Source organism: Henckelia pumila, chromosome 3 (genome assembly GCF_033568475.1).
Source record: "Henckelia pumila isolate YLH828 chromosome 3, ASM3356847v2, whole genome shotgun sequence".
Taxonomy (NCBI): Eukaryota; Viridiplantae; Streptophyta; class Magnoliopsida; order Lamiales; family Gesneriaceae; genus Henckelia; species Henckelia pumila.
This window is the reverse complement of record NC_133122.1, coordinates 50,656,037-50,658,363: the sequence shown is the minus strand read 5'-3', so window position 1 is coordinate 50,658,363 and position 2,327 is coordinate 50,656,037. Positions and strand designations below refer to the sequence as shown.

The following is a 2,327-nucleotide window of genomic DNA, read 5'->3' as shown; positions in this document are numbered from 1 at the left end:
TAGTAAAACTCCCTGGATCCTTCAGCTTTTGTGACATCTTCTTTTGGAGCACAGCACTACATTCTTCAGTTAAGCTCACCACCTCATTTTCTTGCAGCTTCCTTTTCTTGGACATCACCTCTTTAATAAAATTCGCATAATTCGGCATTTGTGCCAAAGCATCAACAAAAGGGATGTTGATATGTATCTTCTTGAAAATCTCCAAGAATTTTGAGAACTGCTCGTCCACTGCCTTCTTCTTGAACCTTTGGGGGTATGGAAGAGGAGGTTTGTACATCGGTTTCTGCTCAGGTTCAGACTCTTTCTCCTCGACCTTCTTCTCGTCAACTGCAACATTTTCAAACGTCTTGCTCTCAGATTTTCCCTCTTTATTATCCACCTGCTTCCCACTCCTCAACGTGATAGCATTACACTGCTCCTTGGGATTCACCTCAGTATTACTTGGGAATTGGCCTCTGTTATTATCTTTCAGTGCGTTTGCCAACTGCCCAATGCTAGTCTCCATGGATTGCAATACAACACCCATGTTGGCCACATACGTCTCTAAGCTATCAAGGCGAGTCTCAGTCCTCGCCATCCTCTTGCTCGATTCCTGCACAAAAGCACTAACAACATCCTCCAAAAGAGGCTTACCCTCACCCTTATTTGTATTGTATCCCGGAGGAGGATTCAACACATTATTATTATTATTTTCATATAAAAAATTCTCATGATTACGCAAACTAGGATGATATTGATTGGGTATAGGATTACCTCGATAGTTGTAATTTATGTTGTTCACATATTGAGCTTGCTCCACACTCTCAAATCCATCAGCAGAATTTACGGCAGTCGCCAGCGATGCTGTCTTAATAGAAACTTGATTTCCTTTGGTCAGTGCAGCCAACTGTGTAGAAATAGTAGTCATCTGAGCAGTCAAAGCAGTGAATGCATCAACCTCATGAATTCCAGAAGGCTTCCTTATTACAGATCTCTCACTCGGCCACTGATAACTGTTAACAGTCATTTGCTCAAGCATCTCATAAGCCTGTTCAGGAAATTTAGAAAATATTGAACCTCCAGCTGCAGCATCCACAGAAATCCTCGTTGGGCCATTCAAACCATTGTAGAATAACTCAATCTGTTCTCAATCCGGAAAATTATGGTTTGGACACTTCCTAAGCAACTCCTTGTACCGCTCCAAAGCTTCATAAAGCTGCTCATAATCTTGCTGTTTGAAAGTTGTGATCTCAATTTTTAGTTGGGCAGACTTGGCAGGAGGAAAGTATTTAGCCAAAAATTTAGATGTCATGTCTTCCCATGTAGTGATGCTCCCTAGAGGTAGTGACTGCAACCAACTGCGAGCATTGTCCCTAAGAGAGAATGGGAACAATCATAGTCTAATGGTGTCCTCAATAACACCATGAATCTTCATTGTGTCAGCAATCTTTAAAAAAATACGCAGGTGCAAATTTGGATCTTCAGTAGCCGCACCCTTAAACTGATTCTGCTGCACCATATTAATCAGAGCTGGCTTCAACTCAAAATTATTCGCCGTGATGTTCTGCCGAGCTATCCTAAAATAATGAGTATTGATCACCGGTAGAAAGTGATCTGTGATCGGCACCGGAGCATTATTGACAGCTCTTTTCCTTTCTTCAGCCATTTGTTGCAACTCTTCTCTTCTAGCTTTTCTCAAAGCTTTAGCAGTTTTCTCAATTTCCGGATCAAAGAGCAGTGAGTCGTAACTTTGGCTTTTTTGCATAAACTGCATAGACAGGGAAAATTTTAAAATAGAACCAACAAAATAAAATAAAATGCTCTAAATCAAAATTAAGACTAATTAGCACAATTTAATATAAATCAAATAAAATTCAATCCCCCGCAACGGCGCCAAAAACTTGTTGCGTGTTTTTCGCTCGCAAGCGCACGATGTCAAGTTATAATATAGGAATTAAGTCCAAGTAGATCCCACGGAGAATGAATAAATGATATTATATCAAATATTTGCAACTAATAAAATCTTAATCCTATGTAGAGCTACGGAAATGATTTGAGTTATATCAAACTAAAATTTGCAAGAAACAAAAATAAATAACCACGAGTTCACGAGATGAAAATTCAATAAGCGATGAATGCTAGAGGTTCGACTTCACTTGACTGTACACAAAAATTTATTTCTAATGATTGTTCCATTATAAAATCTTATAGTTTATTAGCCAAGAATTCCTATTATTTTCTGCTACCTCTCGTGAGTGTCAAGCAGAAATTCGTTGCAATAGCAAACTCAATATGTCTATCTAAGTTTGACTATTAAATCCGATAAATGGCATGAGAATTCTTCTAAT

The 2,327-nt window shown here is 38.8% G+C and overlaps 1 non-coding gene across 1 annotated transcript; it reads left to right on the top strand.

Annotated features, from left to right (window-relative positions):
• The first annotated feature begins 1,136 nt into the window (after window positions 1-1,136).
• LOC140894090 (small nucleolar RNA R71) lies at window positions 1,137-1,243 on the top strand. Its single transcript, XR_012153641.1, has one exon. It is a non-coding gene; the product is annotated as a small nucleolar RNA R71 (small nucleolar RNA).
• The last annotated feature ends 1,084 nt before the right edge of the window (window positions 1,244-2,327 follow it).